Raw genomic sequence first — 26,831 nt, 5'->3', positions numbered from 1 at the left:
GGCACGTAGAGGCCTCAGGAATCCGTGGCGAATGAACGAAGCAATGAAGGAAGGAATAAATGCACACGTGCGCATCTGCAACCGGGAGTGACCTCAGACAAGTCTCAGCTCTGCCCGGCCTCAGGCGAGGGCTCCAAAACGGGTGCACCTCGTACCCCTGCAGGCGTCAGATGCTCGCTGGGACTGGAGTGGGCAGGAAACTCATCCCTCCACTCACTGAGGCCCAGAAACATCTCAGGGAACTCGGACGCCCCAAGAAACTCCCCAGCTGCCCAGCCTACCTGGTGCCAGCCCCGCCCAGAACACTCTCTCCTCTGAGCCTCACGTTCATGTTCGCAATGGGTGTCACCTCCGGCTCTGGAGGAGGCACCAGAGTGGACGCAGGGCACCCTAAGCAGGCAGGGTGCAGGCCGCAGCTCTGGGCTGTGCCCCTGGAGGCAGCCTGGACGGGCTGCGTGAAGCGGCGTGGGAACAGACGCGGGACGGGCCTCTCCCCTACAAGTCGTTGAGCAAAGAACCTGGATCTTGGGTCCCTCAGCTTCCCATCCCTAGTCTCCCCTCCCCCAGCCCCAAAGCAAAGCCTTTCAGCAAGCGGGGTGAGCGGAGGGCAGGTGGTTGCACTCAACAGCCGTGGGCTCCCCTGTGGGTCGGGGGAGGGCTGGGGAAGGTGGTGACCCCACAGGGCCCCAGAAGTGCCAACAAAACACTTCTTGAGCCCCTGCTGGGCCCAGGCCCCAGGGCTCACGGTCTGGGGGAGTGGGAGTATGTCCAAGGAGGGAGTAAACAGCTGACTTCCAACAAGGCCAGGAGGAGGTGAAGGTACGCGGGTGCCAGCAGCAGGGCGGCTGGTGTCCCAGGCCGCGCGGGGCAGGGGCACCCGGGGCTCAGAGCTCAGGCCTGGGGTCAGGGGAGGCTGGGTCAGGTGCGAACATGCAGGAGGCAGCCCTCAGGCTGCACCCCTGCCCCCCAGGCCCACCAGGGCAGGCCTGCAGCTGATGCCCTGGGAGGACGCCTGTGTAATTTCCCCTGAAACATCCTGCCCCACCGGAAGGACCGGCCGTGTGTGACATTCCTTTCCCGAGGCAGTTTGTGGACTGAACAGGCACCGACCCATCACTGGGGCAAGTGGCCTGCGGAGGTGTGCGCTTGGGCGGCAGCGGGCCGGTCATCTGGAGGGCTGGCCACGAAGCAGAAGTGTCGCATTTGATCTCGGGCACCCAGACATGCTGTTTTCACCTAAAAAGCACCTCTGTGCGTCCACTGGGTCACCCTGCCACGCAGGCCAGGTGCACCTCCACACCCTGAGCGTGCCTAGAACTTCTGGGCTTTTCTTTTTAGATAGACAGAGAGCTCCAGGCACTCACGGGGCCATCTGAGAACAGAAGTCGTGTGGATCCCTCCTCCGGGTCTCATTAGCTGTTTGACCCCAACACGCCTCAACTAAACCTTCCCGAAGCTGCCAATGAAGTTGTCATGGAAATCTGAAATCCACGTCTGTGTGCGCCCACCTGGTACATGAACTTCAACGAACCATTCACGGCCATGTCCCCACCTGGCTGAGCCGTCAGGGAGTGGGAGGTGCGGACAGGGGACAGGTGGGCCAGAGCAGGGTGTCTGAACCGCAGGTCATCATAAGTTTTAGAAGTAGTTGAAATAATAATAAACACTACATCATGTACTTTATTCATGATATCTTTTACATATTTGCTATAAATTATTATTAAAATGACTCAATTATTTAATATAAAATGATGATCAATAAAGCAATAATACAATTATTTAAAACAGAATAGAATCAATTAGAACTGAGACTGCCACAGGACACTGTGTGTGAGCACACACGTGTGTGTGTGTACACGCGCGTGTGTGTGCATCTAGGCCACCAGGAAGGTGAGCCTTGCGTCTGGGTTGTGGCCTGAGTGCGCCAGGCATTGCCAGTGGGCATCAGGGGAAGGGCCTTTGGGTGGGCACGGCGGGCAGCGGGATGTGGGTTAGGAGCGTTCCCACCCTACCCCCTTGGGCATCGTCGGCAGAGCCCTGTGGCCCAGCTGTGCCGACATGAGGAGTTGGGCAAAAGGGGGCCAGACAGGGCTGCTCTCCTCCAGGGGACATTCCTTACTCATGACTTCCTTTGGGAGTCAAAATCGGGGAGTTGGGGGGAGGTCGGGGCAGAGCGACAGCAAGCCTGGGCCTCTGACATCTCACGCCCCGAGTGCTCAGCAAGGACCTGGGTCATTTCCAACCCTGAAGTCAGCTGGTCAGAGAGGGGGAGGCCCTTCTCTGTAGCCTGTGCCAGGTCCTGGAGGGGAACGGGCCTGAATAACGCCTCCAAAGGAGTGAAGAAAGATGCCCCGTCGAAACCCAGGCCTCCTCCACTTGAGTAGCACGGAGTCCTGGGGCTAGGAGACACCCCCCGCCCCCAAGACCAAAATCAGTCCCCAGGTGGGGAGGGAGGCCCAGGAGGACGCAGCTCTAGTGGAAGCAGAGACGATCGCTAGCGTGCCTCTCATCCCTTTGGCGGGGGCGTCCTGGTCACACCAGTTGTCCCCGAGTGACCGTTAAAAACGTCAGAGCCTGGGTCTCCCCACTACGGATGGGGGCATGACTCCTGCCAATGCATATTGAAGCCTGTGTGGTCCGCGGCCTCAGTAAGGAGCTCACTGAAAACCTGAGAACCCCACCTCCGGTGCGGGCAGAGGGCACCCTCCTGGATCTGAGGACCAACCGCTCCCGAAACCCCGCCACCGCCCGCGCTCATGGGCCTTCGGCGGCCGCTGTCCCGTGTCTCCGGTCGTCTCTGCGCCCAAACCCGGAGGCCCAGAGGCACTGGGCTTCCCGTGCCTGCTCACTCGGGGCCCCCCGGCCGTCGCTTTTTGCTTGGCTCGGCCTGCATTTCCTCAGCAGCCAGGGCAGGAGGCCCCTGCCGGCCCCTTGGCACCGTGGCCGGCCCCCCTCGGAATGCGGCGCGCTCGGGGGAGGGGAGGCCTCCTTCCCTCCCGGGGCCCTTGTTTGCAAAGCTCCTGGAGAACCAGGCAGGACAGAGCCTGGACAAACACGGAGCATCCTCAACTCCAGAAGAGCCAAATCAGTAAACACCCCCCGCCATGGCGTTTCAGCCTCTGATTGATTCAGCCGCAAAGTGCGAACTGCCCCCAAAGGGGGTAGCGGGGGGTCGGGGCGCCCTGGAGCAGCATTCAGACAACTTCTTCACGTAAGGCGGCGTGGCTGGGCAGGCACAGGGCCCGCGGGAGAGAGGGGCCCGCCGCAGCACGGCGGTGCAGTGGCCGTGCGCCCCAGGCGCGCCTGTAAACGGGCGCTGCGGACTCAGCTCCTCGGCTGCGCCTGTCAGAGCCCAAGGCCAGCGGCCACCTCCCGCGGCGTCTGAGCTCTGGGCACCAGGCAGCCCCTACCCTGGACCCTTCTGCCCAGCTTGTGGGGGCTGGTTCCTGCCAGCACGGCCTGGGGTCCAAGCCACCCACTGCTGGGTGCGCAAGAGAGGACGGCCATTCTGTGCAGAGCCTCTGCCGGCCTCGAGAGCAGGCCACGGTGGGAAAAACCCGTTTTGTTTTCAGAACGTATTTCTCTTCTCTTTTTACCTTTTCACGTGGAAAAATCTAACGATCTCACAGTGCCCAGCAGAGGGTCCTGCAGCAGAGTCAACGCTGACTGACAAACTCTAGAGCCCCGAGTTCTGGAAGGTTATACAATGGCCAGGAGCAGCGGCCTTGGGCTGGGGTAGGACGGGGGCTCCTGGGGGCCGCTGGGGGTTCCTGCGGGCAGCAACCGCCCTGGCCCGCCTGAGGAGCCAGAGAGGGGCTCAGCTGGGAGAAGGGATGGGCCCTCTTGGGAAGGTCGAGGGTCCCAGAAGAGGCCCCCGGCCCCAGCTATCCATGTGCCCACAGCGCCTTAGACAAGACTAGCACATTCTACAGCCTGCTGTCTCCATTCACAGTGACAGGCTAGTGGTGGGGGAACGTTCTGGAACGCTCCAGCAGAAACAGGGGGCTAAAGGGAGGAGGACAGAGACCCCGAGGGAGGTCACGTCTGGGTCTGGAGGAGGGCAAGCTGGGAATGCCAGGACCTGGCAGGGGGAGGGCCACCGGCATCTCCCCCAAGCTCACAGGGACCTACCCTGCCTCTGAGACCCACCCTCCCATGCCCTGGTCTGCTGCCACCTGAGGGACCCCTTCAATTCCCATCTAAGGCAGGGCAGCCAGAGCTGGCTTGTGAGGGGTGCAGGGAGACACAAGGGACCGTGCTCCACCCAGGGCACCGTGGGGAGGATAATGGCCCCCAAAGGTGACCACGCCCTGGTCCCTGGAATCCAGGAATGTATTTGGTAACCCAGCAAAGGGGAACAAAAGTTGCAGATGGAATGAAGATTGCTAAGCAGGTGACCTTGACGTGCGACATCCGGGATTATCCCAGTGGAAATACGATCACAGGCGTCCTTACAGGGAAAGAGGCCAGAGAGGCAGAGGCAGAGGAGGAAATGTGACGCTGTGCAGAATGTCAGAGAGATGGGACACAAGGAGGACCCCGATGGCCCGGCTGCCTGTGAAGATGGAGGATGGGGCCAGGGGCCCAGGAATGCGGGCGTCTCTGGAAACCGGAAAAGGCCGGGAGTAGATTCTCCCAGAGCCTCCAGAAAGGAACCCAGCCTGCCCACGCCTTGTCCAGTGAGGATCTTCAGATCTCCAGGACTATAAGATGACAAATTCGCATTGTTTCAAGCCACCACATTTTGGACATTTGTCACAGCAGACATAGGAGACTAACATGGCATCCACCGTGCGGCATCCAGCCCCCAGGGGCCGCCCACCCAGGTTCCGGGCCTGCTGGGGAGGCCTTCAAAGCCAGTGTGTGCTGTCCCCTGGGTGGGGACACACTGGGGTACCTCACCACATCTGTCCCTCATGCTGTATCTTTGAACACCTGTACCATTGTTTACCTAATATTCCTCCTTTAAATAGACTGTTTCCTTATCTAAGTGTATCTGAAACCAGAATAAGTGACTCTAGGTAGATGGTAGCTGTCAAAACACACACGATAAAAAGGCAACTGCACTGGATCTGTTAAAGCTCCCCCGTCCCCGTCCAGATTGACGTGCAGTGGCACGCACCCTCTGGTGCTCCCACCTTGCTCTGGCCATCGTTGGGGGCTCTCCCAGGTGCCCCCCACCCCGAGAGGGGGCCATCTCACAGAAAGAGAGAGAAACAAGTCCTGGGGCTTCTCACAGTTTGAAAGCAAACCAGAGCTGCGCCAGCCCTGCGGGGCACCGCTCCTGGCCTCCCTCCCAGCTCCTTAGGGCCGAGGCGGAGGTGGGCACAGGGCGGTGGGCACTGGACGCCCGGGTGGCTTTGCACAGCCTGCCCGTTAGGCTCAGTGGCCAGGTCCCACCTCAGGGAGGCCTCTGGTCCTGGCCCACAGAGGCTGACCTCCGTCAGGACCCTCCTCCAAGTCACATTCCTCAGGAGGGCCCCCGACAGCCCTGTCCTCCCACTCCCATCCCCCTGGACACGGTCAACTGGGCCGATAGTAACCAAGCGAGGAAACGGTGCTGATGGGGGTTCTCAGAGCCTACGCTCCCTGAACCTTCCTGGGACCCGCTGCTTTCTAGGGGCACAGGGGGCTGGGCTGGCAGATGGCCTCGGGGACCAAAATCCTGCCAGAAAACACAGGACTCCTTTCTCTGGTCCGAGATGATGTCCTCAGACTTTCTAGAATCCAACGGTGGTATCTAATTACAGCAAAGTTGTGTTTTAAAATGTCCTTTTCCCACACAATGAAGAAGTTAGCCATTTTATGTCACCCCCTTTCTTCTGGGGGGTGTGGGGTGGATAACGGGTATTTGATGGAGCCTTGAAATCCAAATAGCCGAGGACCAGTGAGAGGGTGGAAGTTGCCCCCGTTGGGGAGCCAGAACTCCTGGGTTGAAACCCTTGTGTCACCACGCAACCCTGGGTGACCTTGGACTTGCCACCCACCTTCCGGAGCCTCGGCTGGTACGGCCGTGGGATGGGCTCGCGGCGCCTCACACCATGGGCACTGGGTCAGCCCATCCAGGCTGGTGGGGTGGGGGCCTGCCCACCTAGGGCCTGTCCCTGCACACTGGGCATGTGTGGGGTGCCAGCCTGTCACCTCTCCTCACACTCATCCCAGGAGACTGGGCCGGTGTCATCCCAGGGAGATGGAGACCACAGGGGAGTCCTTGCTGAAGGTCGCACTCGGGCAGCCGGGCTCGCACCGTCTTCCGTGGCCCCCACCGCTGCTCCTACCGGGGGACCCCGCCCGCCCCGGCTGTTGAGTGACAGCCAGTGCCCCCCTGGCCCTCCCCGGCCGCGGGCACCCACACTGCACCTGCAACAACAGGGGCAGCCCAGCCCGGCATCCAGTTACAGCCCACTAGGCAGCCTGCTCCGGATTCCTGCGGAAGGAAGGCCGCGCGCAGAGGCCGGGGCCGGGGGAGGACCATCCCCCCAGAGTCCGTGCGGTTGGCGCCCAGCACGTGGTCTGCTGAGAGGACAGCCTGGCCCGGTTGGGGGCCCCAGGGAAAATCAGATGATCCCCACACCTGGAGGCCACACAAGCCCTTTCCAGGCCAAGCCCCATGTCCTCCCAGTGACCCAGGGTCCCCGCCGGGACGGGGCGGGCAGAGGTCAGCCTCCTCTGGCCTCCAAGGACACTGGGCTTCAGGCCCGTCACACAGCTCTGGCTGGGGTCTCTGCCCCCTGGGGGCTGGGGGGGAGCAGAGGCCCAGGGAACACCTGGGCAGACCCTCTGGGTGTTGGTGGCCCTGCTGCCTTTGTTTTCTCACTCTGGTCCTTAGCCTGGAAGGGGAGAACTCGGGGCCTCTCCGTCACGCTCAGTACAAACATCACCTCAGGTCACTGTGGCCTCCTCACGACAAGGCGGCTGCCCACCCCCTTGGCCAGGGAGCCTGCCGGGAGGGCCCGCACCCCAGCCCCCAGGCCCCAGCCTTTGCTGGGTGGGGTCTCACTCCTGTCCCCTGTCCTGTGGGTCTCTCTTCCTTCCTCGCTCACCTCCATTTCCAGGTAGTTTCCCAGTCTACGAGTCAAGGTCAGGCTGGGACACTCTACCCTGCCATTGGAGGGTGGTGTGGTCTTCCCCTGACCCCCAAGAGGGTACAGCGTCCATTCTGTGCCCCAGAAGCTCCCTCCCCCTGGGCCGGGGGTTTGCCAGCCCCTTTGCCCGCCCTCCGTGCAGCTCCTCGACTGGCTCCCAAGTGCCGCAGCGGCGACAACGGGACCCCCTCGAGAGCCCTGCGACGGGGCTCAGATGCACCACCCACCGCCCTGGGCTCCCTGAGGCCCGGCCTCCCCCACTCCGGCCATGAGGTGGACCCGGAGCCCCAGCGCCTTCCCACCCGCCCCGGACCCACCAGCTGCGCTTTACGGCCGTGAGGGCCGAGTCAGGACGGGGCCCACTTCCCGACATTTTACACAAAGGTTCTTCGCCACGATCGGAGTCAAATGGATTCACGCGGGGATCATAAATATAATTAGGAGATTTTTATTTTCAAGTAGCACTTCTGAAATCTATAAAATTAAGCCAATATACTGATTTTTTAAAACACAAGACTTTTACAGCCCTGTGAGTCAGAGTTTGCCAGCCCACGAGGCTGGGAGTTAACTCCTTCCAGGGCTCAGGCATCCAGCAGGCCCCCCGGGGGCCTCCCTGCCGCCCCCACTGAGAGGTCGACACGCCCAGGAGAGCAGGGACTGCCGGCCTCTTTCCCACCTCCGGCTGCACAGTGACCAGCAGAGGTGACCAACCACCCCCTTCATGCCTCACTGCACTCACAGCCCTCCACCCCCGCCCGGGGAACCCGAGAGGCCAGATCCATCCTTTGCTCCCCTGCTTCCCGCTCTGGACTTGCCCTTCCTGGCCCCCCGGCCCCCAGGGCGTCCTGCCTAATTCAAAAGCCCTGTGGCCCAAACACCCTCCTGCCAGGAGCCTTTCTGGACCCCACTGATGGGATGTGGGACCCCCAGCTCCTCCTCCTTGGGTGTCGGGGGTCCCAGGGTGTGGCGATCTGGCCTGGGGCACTCAACACCCCCTAGGAAGGGCAGGAAGGATGGTGTTTCCACCCCACCCTCGGCCAGCACCACACAGAAGTGACCTGAGGCCGACCTGGCTCAAGCCCGGCTCCCTACCCGTACTGCGGGGGGTGGGTCCGTGAGCCTCAAGCATCTTGTGTTGACCCAGTTCCCGTCCTACAGCCCTGCCCAGCCTGGTGCCTGCACACAGCACCCAGTACTGGCCCCTGGAGCCCACCAGGGCGGCCACATACAGGTGGCAGAGACACGGGCAGCAGGAGGCTGCCCTCTGCTCTGGCCACACCCGTGTGTGTCGCAGCCCCTGCCCAGCTGGGTTTGTCCCCGCAGGAGATGACAAAAGGCCACCTGGAAGGGGCTGGGGTGCGGTTTGCAGGCTGTGCAGCTGGGGGACCGGGGGTGAGCCTGAGCAAGTCCGCCATGGTGAAGACCTCGAGCCAGTGGCTTCCCTCCTGGACAACTGGCGCCCAGTGTCCCCCACCCCGGATCCCACCATGCCCCTGCTCTCCAAGTACGGCAGCTCTCCTTCCAACTCACAGACCCTGGATCTGGGCTCTCCAGGCCCCAGATGCCCAGGGATGTCGAAACTCAAGGGCCCACCTCCTTGCCTCTGTCCCCCTTCCAGACACTGAAGAAATGAGTGAGCTCATCCTGTCTACCAGATCCAGCCTCAGATGTGGCTGTGATTGGAGATGGGGCCTTTCAAGAGGTGAGGAAGGTAAAACGAGGTCACTAGGGTGGGGCCCTAACCCCACAGGACTGGGGTCCTTATAAGAAAAGGAGGTCAGGACACAGACACACACAGAGGGACGACCCCGTGAGGACACAGGGAGAAGACGGCCGTCTACACGCCGAGGAGAGAGGCCTCAGGAGGACCCAGCTCTGCCCACACCTGGGTCTCGGATTCCAGCCTCCAGGACTGGAGACAATAAACGTCTGCTGTTTAAGCTGCCCGGGCTGTGGGCCTTTGTTAGGGCCGCTCCAGCCAATCATAGTCAGCTCTCGGAGGTGCCGGACACACACACACATATGTGCTTGACGGAAAATCCCAAGGAGGGAGGGGAGGGAGGGGAGGGAGGGGAGGGAGGGGAGGGAGGGGAGGGCGGGCCAGGCCTTGGTAGGACTTGGAGGGGTGGGTGTCAAGGCGCATGGCCTTTAGGAGGAGGACGACCCCAGGGAGGTGTGGTGTTGAGTGTCCCCGGCCCACGGGGCTGAGGGTCAGGGGTGGGTGAGGAGTGAAGGAGGGGTGGCTGCCTCGACCCCTCCCACCTGTGTCAGCCTGTCCCCACCCTTAGCTCCCGGTGTCCTCTGCTCCCCGAGGGCCAGGCCGTCTCCCAGTGGCTTCTCTGGGAGTCACCACCTTGAGGAAGTCAATTTTGCACCCTCTTCCCGTTTCCACCCGCAGGGCCTCCTGTGTCCTTGTCAACACAGCTGTCAGATCGAATGCCTTTACTGGGGAGTCCTGTGCAGGCCAGACGCCCCCGGCCAGGGCCACACACTGGCACGCACTGCCACCCCAGAGGTGGCCATGGGGACTTCACTTTCCGGTGGCCCCAGCGCAGGGCCGGGGAAGCCACAGCTCTGCCCACGGCCCCTCCCGGAGCTGGGACCACAGCTCCATTCACACGGGGTCACGTGGGCAGGCCCCAGCAGGGGGCATAGCGTCTGTTTCACAGGAGGGGAAACGGAGGCCAGTGGCTTGTGCAACAACGCACAGTTGGTGCAGAGAAATGGAGCTCGGGATCCCGTGTGCTATTCTCGCCCCGTCCAGACAGTAACGCCCAGAATTGCCAGCTTCCTCCACTTTACCGAGCAGACCTGGGACCTGGCCGGACTCCTCAGGAAGCCCCCCACCCTGAGGCCTGCTCTTTTCTTGGGGTTCCTGGATTGGGGTGTCACTGCTGTTCCCCCCTGAGCAAGCGGCCTAACGTTGGCCTCGATAGTCCCACTCTCCCGATGCACTCACCACCAAGCCTGCCTCCGACCCCCTCCCTCCCTCATCCCCCACCCCCCACCCAGCCCCCCGCAGCCCCTTCTCCCCTCGCCTCAGCTAAGCAGCTTCAGATGCCAGGCCCGCTCTCTTTGGAGTTTGCAGTGGCTGGCGGGGCTGGGAGAGCTCACGCGTTCGACCCATCGCCCCCCGCCCTCCATGCCGCCCACTGCTTGGAGCAAAGTCCACATGGCCAGACGGGACTGCCGGGTCCTTTTTGGCTGCCCTGCCCCACGGTGCAGCCCGGGCTCCGGCCTGACCAAGGAGACTCACCGGCTCTCTCTTGCCGCCACCCGCACAGTTTTTCATTTACTGGTTTGTTCTTTCATTCGTTCTTCTAACATTTCTCACGCAGCCTCTCATGCACGCATCTGTAGTCCCCGGGGCCAGAGCGGTGGCCTCCCCTGCCAGGGACCCACTCTCCCCGCTCTCAAGAGGAGATAAGCTCCCTGACACGTGTGATCAGAGACCAGAAGCTTGGGAGGAGAACCACGAGGGGGTCCTGATTCAGAACGTGGGCGGTCCACGGAGGATTCTCAGGGGAAGTGGCACCTGAGGCCTGAGGACTATACAGGGCTTGGCCAGGGAGAAGGGCTTCGGCTAATGGAGTGAGCTGGGGTAGGGGGGCGCTCCCCAGCCCCTGACTGCTGGGCAGGGCTGTGCTGGGTGTTTCTAGAAACAGGCAAGGCTGGGTGATGCTACCTGTCTCACTGAAGAGGCAACTGAGGCCTGGGAGGGGACGGCGGGCTCAGGTGTGGCCCCCTGTCCACGTGCCTGGGGCTCAGGGCTGGCTTGCCGCCTGTGGGTGGTCATGGGCCCCCAGCGGGAGCGCCAGCAGCCATCTCAAGGCGGGGACTGGAGCCACCCTGCCTCGGGCACGGCGGGGCTGGGGCCTGCAGGGCAAGGGGGTCTGGGGGGAGACTGTCAGGGCAGGGGTCCCCTCCCTGGGCCCTGGTGGGTGGGACAGAGGCCCCCGGGCTCCGGCTGTGAGGCGAGGCCCTTGGTGGCGGCCACAATAAATATGTTTGTTCAAGGGAAGCCAGGCTGGGAGCTGTGTGCGCTGGCCTGGGGAGGAAGAAAAGGCCGCTTGTGCCTTGCACACTGGGCTGATTGTCTCTGCTCACGCAACTGCTACCCCGTGGCCGGGAAGGTCAGACGCCCTCGGGCCCCGTCGGAAGCAGCCGGTGCCTCAGGCCCCTCTGCTCGCTCCCAGCTGCAGTGTGTGCATCGCCCGCAGCCCCTCTGGGCCTCGGCACGGGGCGGGAAGGTGCCAGGGAAGGTCTGAATGGTGGTCCGGCAAAGGCAAAGGGGGAAGAGAAGCCCGAGTCTTCTGCCTGGCCAGGGCAGCCATTGGGAGGTCAGGCCCTGTGGCCCCAGCACCTGGGAAGGAGGGATCCAGGGTTGGGGGCAGTGCCTCTGGGCGCGAGGAGCTTCACGGGGGCGCGGTGTGCCCACCGGTCGAATGGAGCAGTGCTGACCGTGGAGTTTGGACGCCAGGGTGAGAACTGCACAGAGACCCGCCAGTGCAGCCAGTGCGTCGGCTGGCCACCCTCTCCCAGGAGCAGAGAGGGCCAAGGGCCCTGCCCGGGCTGCTCACTCATGGCTGCAGCCCGGCTTCTGGAACGGCTCCTGGCACGCTGCAGGCGCTCGCCAAACCTCTGTGCAGTGAGCACATCCGACGGGGCCTTGTCTCGGGCGCTCCTGGCTCTCCCTGATTTCAGAACCCTCAAGGGCCGGATCCCAGTGTGTGCCAGCCTCAGGGGTGGTGTCCCCAGCCACCCCAACCCTGGCCTCCTCTTGGCGGAAAGGAGAAAGCTCTAGAGACGGGCTGTACTGGGGACAGTGCCTCAGGCACTAGCGCGGGCGGAGAGAAAGAGGGGACCTGCTCACCTCCACACCCAACACACGTCACATACATACACACCCACACCCACACCCAGGGCTACCAGGGTGGCCGAGGATGGGGCTGGTGGCTGGCCTCCCAGCTCCGGCGCCCAGCGGTCCAGTGGACTTGCTGTCCTAAGGATAACACCCGTGAGAAGCTGCCGCAGCGGCCCAGTGACCTACTTTGGTTGAATGAGTCCCCCTTAAAACCACCTTTCAACCATAAGACCCGAGGCTGAGAGACGGACAACGGCGGCTTGAGGGAAGAGCTTCTAGCAGCTTCTGAAGCTTCGGTGCCACCGGAGGCCTCCTGGACAGCGGAGCATCTGGGCGCTTGGTCGGGAGAGGGTCGGGCCTCGGCCCCGCCTTAACCTGCTCCTTGCCTGGGCTGGTCTCTGTCCCTCCTCTGTGCACTGTGGGGATTCTAGGGCCCCGAGCCCCGGGGCTTCAGGGTCGCCCGGGAAGACAGGCTGCGTGTGGCCAGAGTGGGGCCCTATTTGAGAACACAGGGTGACACCAGAGGGGTTTGCCTGGAGCGGAGAAGAGGACGCCGGATGTGGAAGGAAGTCCACCCGCTGGGAGCCACATATCCACCGGGCAAGCCTCACTGGCGCCCTTGCCCCGCGCCCAGTGCTGGGTGGGCGGCCTGCGGCCCTGGCTCCCTCTCCGGAGACTCTCCCACTGACACACAGCTGGAATGTGCCAGACTCACCAGGGCCTGAATTCCCCAGGGGCTCGGCATTCCGACCGTGGGACGGCGGCATTCCGGTTCTGTTCTCTCCATGCGACAATGGAGAGCATGGGCTGGGCCGCCCCGCAGAACCCACTCAGGCCGCGGGGAGCTGCGAGCTGTCCCTGGGTGGCAGTGGGGCGGCTGCCCTGCAGGGAACAGCGAGGACACTCTGCCGGCCTTGCCCCCTCCCCGTCAGGCCCAGGGCCTGCAGGGGCTGCGTTCAGCTGGCGGCCAGAAGTAGGTGTTTGCTTGCAACATATGGCGATAAGGCCTCTTTCCTTTTCCTTTAACAAAGCTGAGCTCCCAGAGCCACAGAGCACCCGGGCCGGGGCTCTGGTCCCTGTGGCCCATCCTGCCAGGGCAACCTCTGGCCCATCCGGCCCAGCTCGAGTCCGCAGCCTCCTAGGCCTGGCCCCAGCCCCCTTTTCCCCTTTCCCTCTCCCTGTTCAAGCCACCGTGGCTGCACCGCCCCCCCCCCCCCCCCACCAAATCTCCCTCCACTGCGACGGGGCAGGATGGGAGCAACTGTGGCCACACGAGCCTGACGCCAGCGCTTGCTGCCTGGGGACAGAGTCAACCTCCCTCCTGGGGCCTCCCAGACCCCGCGTGGTCTGTCCCCACCGCCCCCGCCAGCCACACTGCTCCCCTGCCAGCTCCTACAGTGCCCCCCGCCCATGCTCCTTAGAAGAGAAGAGAGAGGAGTAAACAATGGAAGCGCAGGTCAGAGTGCTGTAAGGAAGGGGCCACAAGCCCAGGAATTCAGGCAGCCTCCAGGGGTTGGAAAAAGCCAGGAGTAGCTTCTCCCCTAGAGCCTCCAGAGAAGCAAACAGCCCTGACGGCACCTTGATGTTAGCGCAGTGAGACCCATTTTGGACTTCTGACCCTAGAACTGTGAGATAACTAATCTGTGTCGTTTAAAGCCACTACGTTTATGAGAATTTGTTATAGCTGCCACGGGAGACTGAAACAGTTCCCTTCCCCAAACCCTCAGAACCTGCCACTTCCCTCCTGCCCGCCTGGTCCAGCTGGCTCCCCTGCGCTGTGTGGTGGCTTCCACCTTGGTCTCCCAGCTCTGCCCCTGCCCCTCCACAGTCCATCCTCGGCTCTGCGGCCGGTGACCCTGTACCATCTGGGCTGGGCTGGGCCCCATTCAGAGCGAACTCCAGTGTCTTCACGCGACTTCCAGAGCCCCGGCCCCATCGGCCTCCTTCTGTGGGACCCCCTCCAAAGCAAGCTCCACCCTGACGCCACAAAACTCACCTTCCCTGGGCTTTGGACTAGTCACCCTCTCCATGAGATGCCCCCTGACTCAGTTTGGGACAGGCCCCTTCCACGCACCAGCCCCGCCTACCTTCCCTTTTCCTCCCAAGCGCTTAACGATAAATAACGAAGAGCTAAACACATTTCCATCTGTTATCGTGTGATTGTCCACCGTTCCCTCTGGAACATCGACTCCTCCAGCATGTGTCAATTTGTACCAAATCTGTATCCATTCACGTTGACTTGTGTCAATTTTGTGTCCATGTTGTATCGTCAATCTGTGTCAATTTCCTGCCTGGAGCAGGCGTCCATGTTTGTCAAATAAACACCCGCATGTCTCTCCTTAAGGACTTGCGTATTTGATCTAATTGCCGGCAGCCCTACAGTGCTGGGACTTCATGATTCCATTTTACAGGTGTGGCTACTGAGGCCAGAGAACTTTGCCACCCACAGTGTGGCTCCCCCCTGCCGGGATGCTCCAGGGAGGAGAAGCGCGAGGGGCAGATTCCCGGGGCCGGGACAGTGCCTGCCCCTGAGGTCTGCCCCCGGGGAGAGCTGGGCTCAGGGGTCCCCGGCCCGAGCGTCCTTTGTGCCCGTCCGGGGTGGGCGGGCGGGCGGCAAGCAGAGCGGTGGATAAACGGGCTATTGTCCTGGTGAGCACAGTTGCCAGCCTGGCGTGCACAACGGCCCCTGTGTCTACAGCAGCTCCCAGAACCAATCAACACCTTATCGCCAGCATTTATCACCCGCTATCGGCCCCAAATCAGGCAAACACTTCTGGGGAGTTCAAACCCCTGACTTCACAGAAGTTTCTGTGTAATAATAGATTAGGTTTCTGGTGGTTCAACAGCATCCTGGTCCTCTGGGGTGGGGGGGGGGAGTGCGGCCAGGGGCTGGGGAAGTGCAGGGGGGCGGGGGGCTGCCAAGGCCCTGAGCCCCGGAGCCAGTCTACCGTTTGCCCTGGTGGGGCCCTCCTGGGACACCCGTCCCCCGGACCGAGCCCTCGGGGACATGATTGGTCATCTAGGTCTCCCCCAGAGCCAGCCTCTGCGAGGACGCAGTGGGCTCTGCCCGGACCTGTGTCCCCCGCCCTTGTCCTCCCCAAGGCCCAGCTCTGCCAACGGGTTCACGCAGGGTGGTTTGAGAATCTCCAGAAGGAAGTGGCCTGGACCCTGATGGGCAGGAACAAGAGATTCCCCCCTGGCCTCAGAGTGCTTCTGTTTGGGGCAGAGGAGACAACGGACCCTGGGGGGCACAGGGGAGGGCTGTGAGGAGAGGAGGGGACAGGAGAGGAGATACCTGCATGGGGGGAAGGGCAGGACCAGCGTAAGTCCTGGGGGGAGGGGGGCGGACACGTGCAGAGGCAGGAACGAGCTGGAAGGGACGGAGGGACGAGGAGGACGCCAGAGTACACGAGCCTGGGGACAGGGCACGAGGAGGGCAGGGTCTAGGGGGACACGGGGTGGCCCTCTGCATCCACTTCGACGCCCCACAGCTCCACCCAGGAAGGCACGCCTGCCTGCATCTCCACCCCAGCACGGAGCGAGCAAAGCACAGGCCAGGCTCAGCCATGCGTGTTTCCCATTGACGTGTCCTTGAATCCTGGATGCTGTCTGTTCACCCTTCCAGACCACGCAGCCCTCTCCACCGGCTCACTCTGTCCTGGAGCCTGATCTCTGCGTGTACATCCCAGGCTCCTTTCCGGGGCCTTCCAGTTCGGGTCTGGATCTCCCTGCTGGCTGTGACCGCCACCCCCGCCCCACCCCCCCATCTTTGGTCCCTGCTCCTCTCCTCAAGGTAAACTGTTCACTTGACCTTTGCTCTCTAGGGCTCTGGTACCCTCCCCCATCCCCCCACCCTCTGCCGCAAGGACATTAGCCCCGGATTCCTGCAGGAGGCCCCGCGCTTCCCAACACCCCGCCCACACAGGATAATCCCAAAGTGTGTCTGCTTTCCATGGAGTCCTGCCCCACACATAGTTACCCTTTATTATCTCCATTTCACAGATAAGGAAACGGAACCTCAGAGAGGCTGTGAGCCGCCCCAGGTCTTGGCCAGCTGGGATTTGAATCCAGGGTGTCTGTCCCAGAGCCCCTCGCGTCCCCCAAGCTGCCTTCGCGCTCCCTAACATCTGCAGACGCTGAGATGTTGAGGGCTCCGCTGCTCCAGAACCCCACTGTCCCGGGGCGGGGGGGGGGCGGTATCCTTCCGGAGTCTGACGCTGCCTTGCTCTGACTTGGGTGGAAGGGTTACAGGACTTCAGAATTTGAAACAAAACCGACAGAGCGGAAGGCAGGCACAGGCTTTCCCGCCAGGAGGCATTAAAGACAACACAGGGTTTGTTAGGACCCCCCTGGGGACAGGGAGCTAGGACCGCAGAGCCTGAGCCCCCAACCAAGTGGCTCAAATGTCCTCTGCCCCTGCTGACCTCCACGCCCAGGGCCAGCCCTCCGCCCAGGGGGGCAGATCTAGGGGAGCCCAGTGCCCAGGGTGCACGTGATGTGTCTCTCTTTAAGGAGTGTGGATGTCTGCTGGGAGCTGCCGGGCAGGAGCCTGGGTGCTCTTCCCGGGCCTCTGGAAGGGCGGACCTGGGCCTGGGGCTGGGGCAGGGGGAAGGAAGGGGCGCCCCGCTGCCCAGCAAGGGGCGGCTGCCCGCTGCATGGAGGGAGGGGCACATTCCAGGGGAAGGCAGACAGGCCGGTGCCCTGACATCCCCACGTCTCCGGGTTGAAGTCAGCTCCTATTCAGGCCAACACAGAAACAATGTGATTTGGGGAAGAAATATCAAATAATGTTCCTCCCTGCTGGGAGTGGGCCTTGCCCATCTCTCTGGCCCCAGTCCACTGGCTCGTCACCGTAGTCCCACCCAGAGCCCCTCTGGGCTCCTGGCCACCGCCCTGCCACGTGGGCCACAGCGGGGCGGGGCTGGGGAGCGCTGACCGGGAGCCGATCACTTCTCCGCCCTGGGGCTCAGTTTCCCCAGCTCTGAGGGAGCAGTGGCCGCCTCTTGTGGGGTGTCTGGGCCCCACGAGAGCCCGCTGTGGCCTCCAAGAGGACTCTCTCCCTCACCCAGATGCGCCACTGGCTCCCATTCTCAGGGCATTGGCAGCTCCCCCCAATCCATATGGGGACCCCGGGGTCCGCAGGTCAGGGGCCTGGGCGGACGAACCTCCATGCACACCCTTGCCCGTGCGGGCCACATCTGCACACACATCACGTGAGCAAGTGCAGCCCGGTCGGAGCCACCGCGGGACACGTCCTCGGCCTCCTGCCCCGCCAGCTGGAAGCAATCTCCTCGGAACGGGCAGGTGGTCCTCCTTAGCTGCTCCCGAGAGGCCGTCCCCAGCCGCGCACCCACACAGCGATGGCTCTGCACGCACGGCCGCCTCGGGGCCCCTTCCCTGCTGGAATGAACCAAGCGCTCTGGAATTCGTGGAGAAATCAGGGGTCTTTCGCCTGCTGTTTTTCTTGGCGAGGCCTTATCACAAATTAGTGGGGAAGCCCGAAGGTTAGGGTTTCAGTTGGTTCAGCAGAATCTGAGAAGCAGGGAGTTGGCCTCCCGCCTCTCCTTGACCCGCAGGGCCCTGGGATGATTAACTGGGCAGGTGACCGGCACTTGGGGCAGGGGAGACAGCGTTTGCGCAAGCTGACCGGTTTCAGAGAGGCCAGCAGCCCCCGCCTTCCCCAGATCCCCCTCAGCTGGACGTGGGAATCCAGCCGTGGAGCCCGCAGCCGGGGGGGAGGGGCCCCTGGCCTTGTGGGGGGTTGTCTGGGAAAGGGCAAAGGCAAGCTAGCCTCGGGTTCTGGGGGCGAGGCCCTTGAACCCAGGGACCCTCCCGCTAAGGTGCCCCCTCAACCACAGCTAAACATGGGCCTCTAGTTCAGAGACGCAGAAGCTCAGGGCCCCAGAGAGACGAACGGCAGGGCGTCCCCACTATGAAAGCCGTTCTTTCGAGGCAAAAGGTGGTAGAACGGCCTCTCCCGGTCCTGAGAGCTGGGTGGCAGCGTGTGTGCTGCAAGTCAAGCCACCAAGGAGCCAAAGCAGCTTGCGGACGCCCGGAGCCCCTCTCCCAGTGCCGGCCCTGCCGCTGTGCCCCGGCTGCCGACCTTCCAGGAGTCGGCCGTGGCCGTGGGTCTGGGGGAGGAGGTGGCCACGGGGCTCCCCGCAGCCGCCACTGTCCCTGCCGTGGAGGGTCCCCGCCAAGTGCACGGCGCTCCCGTCTCCCTGCCACAGATTAGTCCCTGTGGGGCCCACTCTCTCGGGACTGGAATGGGGCAGGAACAGGTCGAGCCCCGGTTCAAGACCCGCGTTTAGCAGACGCATCTGTGGTTTTCAGCAAACTCCACGCGTGACCGTCGGGCTCGCTGACTGTCCCTAAACGGACTGGGTGTCCTGGTGACACGACGGACTCCAGCTTGATGGCTCCGATGGACCCCCCCCGTTTCTGAGCCCTGGCTGTACCGGGCGCTGCCCTCAGAAGCTGGGACCGGTCCCTGGGTCAGCTGTCTGCTCCCTGTAACAGAGACCACTGTGTCCCCACTTCATAGCTGAGGACACTGAGACCCGGGCCTTTAAGTATCTCGTTCAAGGTCCCACAGCTGCCATGCGGCAGGGCAGCACGAAGCCAGCTCTGTGCTGAGGCCGAAATCTCGATCCTAGAGATGCTGCTACGTGCGGGGGGCTGGTGACCCCCACCCGCATTCTGACTCCTTTCTCTCCTCAGGCAAGTCCCCATGTCCTCATCTGTGAGCCCAGGATAATCACAGCATCGCCTCCTGGGGTGGGGGGTGACGAGCGGGGAGGAACGTGGGCACGGGGCCCCCAGGCTCCTCCCGCCCTTCTCCTGAAGGGACCGCTAAGGGGGTGCAGTGCCGAGGGCCTGCCTGGGGGACAAAGCTCCGCCTTCCCCACTCCGTGGGCAGTACCAGCTTCCCAGGGAACCATGCAGCCCTTGTCCCCGGCCTTCCACGCACACGCCCGGCAGCTCAGACGCAGCCCTGCACGGGCGCGATGGGGGCCCTGGCTTCCAGCCCCGTTCCCTTTTGCAGAAACCCAATCCAGGCGGGAGGACGGCTGTCGCTCCCAAGGATTTAGGACCGTCACCTGGTGGAGCTGGAGGGCTCTCCGCCCTGACAGAATAAGTGGCTCCATGCCGAAAGGTGACACCGTAAAGCGATACTGAGCCTGCAGAGAGGGCTGTATATTTTCTGAGCCTGCATGTGTGCGTGTTTTTCTTTCTGTCTTTGCTTCCTGGACTCCTTGTCCGTGGCTCCCCAATGACTTTATTGGATCGTCCAGGTCCAGATGTGGTTTTCTATCAGAAGGATGGGGCCCCTGGGCGGGGCCCAGGGATTGCCTGTGGAGGTGGTGATGGGGCGGGAGGGGGGTGGCATGGATGGAGGGCAGGGCTCGGTGTCAGACAGAGAGAGCAGGGTTTAAATTTCTGCTCCACCCACTGAAAAGAGTGAATTCCTTCACACCTGCGGCAGGTCATGAAGGCCGCCGCCACCCCTCTCATGCCTGTCAACTTCCCCCCTGCCATGTGACTGCGCTGTTCTCATCCAGGGGAGGAAGTGTCTCTTTACTCTCTGGAATTGGGCTTGGCCGTGCGACCTGGGGACAGTTTGTTTGGCAGCAAAGCTAACTGATACATTGTGTCTCTGAAACTCAGCATCATCTTTTAACTACACTGTCGCTGCTTCCAGGCACCACCGGCACACCAGGGACAGGAGCATGAGCTGGCCCAGGCCTGGGGCTGTCTTCACGGGGCTTCCACATGTGGCAGGCACATAAACAGTGCCACCTGCTCTCACCTCTGCCACCCACCCCCACCCCCAGTGCAGCAAGGAGGTGGCAGCGTATTGCACAGGACAGATGGGACACCGAGACTCAGAGAAGGAGGGACTTGCTGGGGGTCTCGAGGGCTGGAGCTGGGATCGGGCCTGGTCTGGGTAAGTGCACACCCCTCTTGCATCCCCTCAAGAGGCCCTCGTGCCCAGTGTCCCTTAGGAGGCTCCCGAGACTCCGTGACCCCTCATTTGTCCCAACAGTAAACGGGGACAGCGCTGTCAGCACCATCACCCTGGGGCAGCGGGGAGGCCAGGCACGCGGAGCTCCACAGAGGGATGCAAGCTCGGTCAGCGGCCGCACCCGTGCCGGCAGGACAGGAGGAGAGGGCACTCAGAGCTGCTCTGCCTGTGGTCACCCCCTTGCTCACAGCCCTCCAAGGTCCCCATCACCCACAGGACACAGACTCAGCCACCCAGCCTGTTCCAGCCATCTCTCAGGGCCCTGGGGTGACAGAACCTCGCCAGGGCTCCTACAGTCCACACTCACACCCCACCCCCTGGGGAAGGATGGCCTCCCCCGGTGCCGCCCAACTGCCACCTCCGTGCAGAGGCTGTCCCCATGGGCTGAGGAGTCACGCCCAGCCCCACCCCAGCTGCCTGCTCTCCTTTCTTGCCTTCACCCCATCTGCTGTTTTTCACCCGTCAACCTGATGGGGTGTCACGTCGCCTGTGAGCTCCAAGGTACAGGCGTGTCAGCTGTGTGCTTCCCCCCGCCCCGTGCCCAGACTCGCCCGATCGGGGCCTCAGGACCCAGCCCTGCTCTCAGGGGGCGTGGGGCTTCCCACACTCGGTGCCTGCAGGACCCCGGGAGGCTGTGTGTGCTCCCTGCATGTGGGGACCGCTCACGCAAGAGGCCGGGCCGCGAGACCCAGGGGGGTGCCGAGGTAGCTGCGGAAAGGGGGACAGGAAGCCCTCGGTGCATGTCTCCCGGGTGACGTGGATGGAGCCCGGCCTCTGGGGCTAATAGTGAGGGTGTCCCCAGAGGGCTGGGCCTGTGCGGGGCCGTGGAGCCCGGTCTCATGGGCCACCCGAGACAAGCCCACCCCAGGTCCTCCCTTGGCTGGAGGAGGGGCCTCAGAAGGGACTGGGGGACACACGGAGAGACAGACAGTTGAGTCTGGGTGAGCTCGGTGCCTTCGGAGGTTCGGCCAGCATCTGGCCAGGCCGGGGAGGCCGGTCCGGCAGCTGTGGGGACGACAGCCAGCCCCGGAGAACCATCACCCTGCACTGTTTGTCACATCTCAAGTAGCAGAGTGGCGAGGGGCCTCTTAAAGGCCCTGTGGGGATGGGGACGTGACCCCCAAGGCCTGCCCCGCCCCCTGGCCCACTCTGCAGGGCGGCTCCCACCCCGACACGCAGGAGAAAAGCCTCGAGAAGACTCTTGACCACCGGAATGTAAATCCCTAGAAATATTTCTTGATACAATCTGCTAATTCCACTCCCACCTCGGCTGGGAAGCGCCGGGCACACCCTCGGGCGGCAGGCGCAGGAGACAGAGGGTTGCCGTGCTGCGGCTGGAGTTGCGGCCTCGGCCCTCAAAGCGCCCAGCGGGAGCCGGCTTATTAACGGCCTTCAACAAAGGCCGCAAAGGCTCGGGGTCCCCTTGCGCGGAGACCCCGCGGGGAGCCTTTCAACCCCCAAAGCGCTGCCTTTTAACTTGGCCTCCTCGGCAGGACAAACAGGGGAAGAAATTAGTTGTGGACGCTGCTGGCTGTTTTGTAACTTGTCGTGTTGTCTCCCCGGAGCTGGTCTGGCCCTGGCAGCTTGTCCCCTTGACATTCAGAATGGATAACCTGAAGCAGGCCCCCGCCGGGCCCCTCCCCGCCTTTTTAACTCTTTACAGCCTTCAAGAGACAAATCCCCTTTCTGGCATCTGAGCCTGGCCTCTGCAGGTGCTGGGGTTCTGAGCTGGAAAGCTGTGGCTGCCCACACTGCCCTCGTCCCTGGAAAGCTGTGGAGGTGGGCTGGGGCGGGTGGGGTGCTGGCTTGACCTCCGGGATGGGGAGACCCAGGGAAACAACCTCAAACCCCTCAGTGTCAAGCCCCAGTGGCCTTGGGGTCTATGCCAGTCTCCGACTCCCAGCAAGGCCTGCTCCCCAAACTAACCCAATTTAATGAGACAAAGGCGGGACGATCGCCCCAAATGCTGCAGGGGCATAACTTCCTACAGGCCGCAAGAGCGGTGCTACGAATTCTCCAGAAGGCGTGGGGGCCTTGGGCTCTGGAAGCCAGGCCTGCCAAGGGGTGGGGGTCGGCAGAGGCTGCTGACGCTTCAGCTCCCATTTTCAGTGGTCACTCTTAGGTCCCTGGTGCCCAGGGAGGGCGCCCCAGTGAAGGACGCTCAGGGAAGGCCCCGGCAGGAGCTCAGAGCTCCGGGCAGGCAGGGGTTAATGACACACTGCTGGTGTGGGCCAGCCCTGGGTCCCACTCCCCGCACAGAGAGCAGCCAGGTGACCTTCGAGGGGGCTGCCTCTGCTTTGGGAGGCTCTCCCAAGGCCAGTGGCCTCCTCCTGGCCTTCAGCTGTCCCCTCCCAAGGCCAGCGTGGGCTTGGCCCGAAGGAGGCCTGACCCCAGCCTGGCCCCGGAAGGCAGCCGAGCCAGGGAGCACATGCCTGCGTGTGCAAAGCTGCCGGACGGGAGAGCTGCCGACACGCAAGCCTTCGCGAGCCCACCGATGCTCTCTACAGATAATAAACGACGGAGACGTTCTGTCTCGAGTGTCTAAATCTCGCGTGTCCAATCGACTCAGAAGGTCAGCTCCCACGCCGTCTCCCGCAGCGGGAGTGTCTCCTTGCAGGCTTCAGCGAGTTCGGGGACTGAACCCCACTCTTTTCGTTGCTCCAGCCTGCAGGGAAACGGGTAGTTGGGAGCCAGTTGTGGGAGGCTGAGGCTCGGTGTACCCCGCAAGGGGTACATGATGGGGATGGGACACGATGTGCATGGCCTGGTCACGGATCTGTGATGAGAGCTTGATCTGAGCTCATTTCCGTCTTTCCGTAACTGAAGATTATGGACAATTAGGATGCCTCCGGAGGTCACAGCCAAGCTGGGGCTGTTTGTTTCTCTGACACCACACAGCCTATGGCCCGAGGCTCTGTGCCTGACAGCCCCACCTTTGGTCGCTACCACCCGGCTTCGGGCACTGTGGCCACCAGACAAGGCTGCCACCCACCAGGCAGTATCTTGATCGGGGGTGGCAAAACCATGAGGGTTCTCAGACAGAGACAATTTTCCTGACTTATTTCGGTTTGTGTTCCCCAGCTTCTGGGGACGCATGTGCCAGGAGTGACAATGGCATTAACCACCAAAACCTCTTGCGACGGCCAGACTCGTGCATTTGTCATTTCACGTCCACGGTCAAGAGGCACAGGCCTTCTAGCAACCCCGATTAGGAGACGCGCAAGTCCAGATGGGGGAGGTCAGTCCTGTATCCTCAGCCCACAGCTCCGAGGTGGCTGGCGGGGCTGGGCGCCACGGGGCCTCCCGCCCCCGCAAGCACTCAAGGCGGGCCGACAGCGCAGTCGACACCTCCAAGGGGGCTGGAGCTTGGTCAGCACCAGGTGGACACCAACACTCAGGGTGCCCTAACAGCAGCTTCCCTTCCCCTGACACACACGTGGCACTGGCCGGGTCACACGCCTACACAAAGCCGCTCGGAGGGTCCCAGACGGCCCAGGCCGCGCATGTGCTCCCGGAGCCATGGCTCCAGACGGTCCCGCTTTCCTCAACGGTGGACAGTCATTGGAAGCCAACTCCCGGAGCTGGCCGATCCCTGCCCTTCCTCCGTCTGGCCACGCATGTCCCGGGGGCTGCTCCCCATAAGGCTCACAGGGGGAGGTCACGGGTCGGGGAGGCCTCCATGAGTCAAAAGGACGGTGTGGAAACAGATAAGGAGGGCGCTTAGCCAGGCAGCACGGAGGCAGGCCGGCCTGGGACCCCTCGGGGGCTCTGGCGGCCGGTGCCCAGTGGGAGGAGAGTGGGTGGGGGTGACGGCAGGTGACAGCAGGGAGAGGAAGGCGGGGGTCAGGAGGGGCTGGGGCTGAAGCACTGCTCTGAGCCCCACCCTGCGTGCTGCGGAGTCCTCGAGGGTTCTAAGCCAGGCTGGGCAGGATGGCCTGTCCACCCGGGCTCATCTTGAGGAGGGATCAACCCCACAGACAGGGCGCTGCCTGGGCCCCAAGGCTACACCCTTTCAACAAAGCAAAGCCAGAGGAAGTGCTTCTACGGCAGACGTGCCCTTCCCAGCCAGAGAGCAAAGTTTGGTCCTTTCTCCAGGACCCCCGACGTACCCTGATGCTGAGTTACTCCCCGGGGTGCTCTGACCTCGAGGTCCTGGGCCAGCAGGTGTGGGGAGGGGTCCTCTGGCCCCAGACCACCGACAGGCTGCCCCTCACGTTCCCTCACCCTCGGAGCAGGTTTCCTGTCTCCCTCCAACACCCACATGGCATCCCGAGGGAGGCCCCTACAACCCCACACTCTGCTCCTCTGAGGGCCTGTGTTCAGAACAAAATAAGAAGCCAGCCAGTAGGGCCTGAGGAACTTTCCTGAATACCGGAGGTGCGGGAGGGGGACTGTGACTTCCGGGAACGCCCCTCCCCCAACACCAGGGCTCCTCCTAGCCCGGGGCCTGCGGGGGGCCTGGGGGGGCCTGGGGGGTGGGGGCAGGTAATGCTCTGGGAGGAGGACAGGGAGAAGGGCGGAAAGTCAGGAGGGAGGGAGCAGGGGAGGGAGCGAGGAAGTCTACCGTGGCCACCTCGGTCTCCTTTCTGCTGACTTTCTGAGACTGAGCATTTTGGAGGAATTGAGTAACCTGCAAATGGAAGGCCAGGCTGCAATCAGATGTGCCTGCTGGGCCAGCTGTTACTGCTCTCATTTTAGGGTGCGCCATGAGCTGACTTCCAACACCCTCCCCCCCAGACAGCCTTGACTATCTCCGAGGTGACCCAGAGCCCGGCAGCAGCCCGAGGGACACAGTGCTGGGAAGAGCCCCTGCAGGGGCTGCTGTGTCTGTCTGCCCTACTGGGAGTGAGAAGGAAGAGGGGCTGTTCTGCTCAGGCGCCCCTCTCTCCTCCCACCCCCGGTCCAGTTCTCCTAGACCTCAGGGCAGCGTGGTTTCCAGGGGGCCGCGGTCGCCAGCTAGCAAGACCCTTTCTGCGGCTGGGGGCAGGGGCTCTGGCTGATCATTAACTCTTCTAGGACACGGTGCTGGAGTCTGCAGGCCTGCAGGGTGTGGGAGGCCCCACAGAAGGCCCAGCCGGCTTGGCCTGTCGATAATAGTACAGCCCCCCGGTGATTGCCCGCTCCGTGCTGGGAACTGTGTTCGCACCTCATGGGCACGAAACTCATTTAAGCTCATACATGGCCCTGCAAGGGAGGGCTTGTGCTCCCCGGGTTGACCCTTAGAGAAAGTAAATGTCAAGCCTGAGAACACGTGCCTCGTAGGCGGTGGAGCAGAGGACGTGAACTCGGGCCCTGCAGAGTGCGCGGCGTGTACGGGGCTCCGCGCCACCACCTTGAGGGGCAAGGCCGGAGCCCTTCCAGAAAGCCAGCCTGGGTCCCAACAAGGGGCCGTCAAAGCAGAAACCCACGTGTGTGGCTTCCTGATCCCCAAACTCCGATGGTCTCCTCCCTCGTTGGGGGGAGGGACCCCAAATGCCTCACCCCACCCCCCCAGGCTCTCTTTCCTGTTGGCACAGTTACCAGGGCTGCTTGTGAGAGCAACCTGGCCTCCTGTGCAGGCCCCCCAGCCGCTCTGCGTTAAACAAGCAGCACAAAAGGGAATGAAGCCCATGCCGCCCATCCTGGCTACTCCAGGGCCCGTTGCCCATTCTGCATCTGATGTCAAGACCTGGGGACTCACTCAGTAGCTGTATGTTGAGCTCCTACAGCGCGTCTGGCCTTAGGCCGGGTGTGAACCCTGGAAGTTGCTTGCTATCCAGGACTTCGTTACCTCCGGCTCTGGGCTGCCTGTGGCTCCCTCTGAATGTGGGAATAGAAATATCGCCCTGGAGCCAGAACACCAGTGCCTGCTCCATTTACTGTGGGCTGCCCGGTTCCAGGCGAAGGGCCACACCACCTGTGCCATCCACAGCCCCCCCCCCACTTAGCGAGAGCCCCATGTCTTGGGCCAGTCGGGGCCTGGTGGTCGCTGGGAAGCCCTCAGCTAAGATGTTCTGAGAGGGCAGGGAGCGGAAAGCCAGCAGGCCCTGCGGAACTGAGGCTGTTTGCGCTGACGCTACTTGGCCCTGGGACCAAAGACAAGGCTGTCTGTGGAGAAGGGACACTCAGAGGTTCCTGGATGGCCACCACGCACGTGGCACTGCCGACCACTGGGCTCCCTTTGACCACCGTGGCTCATTCAGTGGCCCAGCCACGTAGCTCCACCACCCAAAACCATCCCCTCCCGGGGGGGGGGGCCCAGATGAGCTATGATGCGTCTGAGGAAGCCGAGGGGGACCTCAGCTTCACACCTATCTCCTGCTTCTTCCCCAGCAGGAGACCCGCCCGAGCCTGGCCCCGAGAGGGGGCACAGATCGCTTTGGGGTTATTTATGACCACCCCAAATGTGAAAAATTGTAAGTGATACAAATAGCAATTAATGTGGGCCTAGCAACCAAGACAAACGAGGTGGGTGAGAAATAGGGGGTCTGACCTCCATGGGCAGGGTCAGCGCTTGACGACAGGGCTGGTCCTGTCACTCCCAGCATAAGGGAGGTCAAAGGCAGGGCGCGGCCCCTGGGTGGCTTAAACCCTCTGAAATTTGCTTTTACGGGAGGGAATTAATCCCGAAGCTGCAGGCCTGAGGTTGTCAGGGAAGCCCTGTTTTATCTCAGGTAATCAAGCCCCAAATTTGTCCCTTGGGTAAAAGGGCAACCTCTCCCCCAGCATCCGGTACAGCCAGAGGGATTTCCAGGCGACTCTGGGACTGTTTAATGCTTCCCATCAGCCTGGTTTCTGACCCGGCTGCCCCCTGCCCACTCAATCACTGGAGCTTGGGCCCCCGCGGCGACTCCCCCAGCCCAGGAGGCTGGTGGCT

General features: G+C 62.7%; 1 protein-coding gene across 3 annotated transcripts in view; it reads right to left on the bottom strand.

The window, feature by feature from the left end:
- KCNQ1 (potassium voltage-gated channel subfamily Q member 1) overlaps positions 1-26,831 on the bottom strand; it is a 349,770-nt gene that overhangs the window by 102,802 nt on the left and 220,137 nt on the right. Inside the window, exon 12 of one of the 3 annotated variants that reach the window (XM_022591080.3) lies at positions 13,196-26,831. This exon is cut by the window's right edge and continues 16,953 nt beyond it. The exons of the other annotated variants lie outside the window; for them this stretch is intronic. The gene's annotated coding sequence lies outside the window, so the exon portion shown is untranslated. Of the gene's footprint in view, positions 1-13,195 lie in introns of those variants that run through there. 3 annotated transcript variants of the gene reach the window in all.

Source organism: Delphinapterus leucas, chromosome 7, assembly GCF_059928025.1.
Source record: "Delphinapterus leucas isolate spDelLeu-1000000601 "Yukka" chromosome 7, BTC_Dleu_Yukka2, whole genome shotgun sequence".
NCBI classification, from domain to species: Eukaryota; Metazoa; Chordata; class Mammalia; order Artiodactyla; family Monodontidae; genus Delphinapterus; species Delphinapterus leucas.
Note: the sequence above shows the minus strand (reverse complement) of the source record. Positions and strands in the feature narration are given on the sequence as shown.